Source organism: Plasmopara halstedii (assembly GCF_900000015.1).
Source record: "Plasmopara halstedii genome assembly, contig: Scaffold_816, whole genome shotgun sequence".
NCBI lineage: Eukaryota > Oomycota > Peronosporomycetes > Peronosporales > Peronosporaceae > Plasmopara > Plasmopara halstedii.
The window spans coordinates 1,931,482-1,931,894 of NW_020187732.1; positions in this window are offsets into that span (position 1 = coordinate 1,931,482).

Below are 413 nucleotides of genomic sequence, written 5' to 3' on the forward strand. Positions count from 1 at the left end.
TGAGAGGCTCGATCGTCACGACGAAGAGCAGCGCAGACAGCGGATCGCCTTGCTTCACGCCTCGCGTTGAATGCAGTGCGGGCAGGAGGTTCCAGTTGATCAGAAGATGTGCTTGTGGATTCGTGTACAACAGCTTGATCCATCAGATAAACTCTGTGCCGAACCCCATTCTTTCTAGCAGCCGAATCATGTAAAGCCAGCTCACTCGATCAAACGCCTTCTGGAAGTCCAAGAACATCGCATACGCCTCTTCATCGCGAGCTGTCACGAGGTCCTGCATATCAGCGAGTAACCGCACATGGTGGTGGATCGACCGTCCTTTGACGAATCCCTTCTGGTCTGCGTGGATCAAGTTGGCGATGACGTGCTGCAGACGATATGTCAGCGCCTTCGACAATACCTTCACATCGACC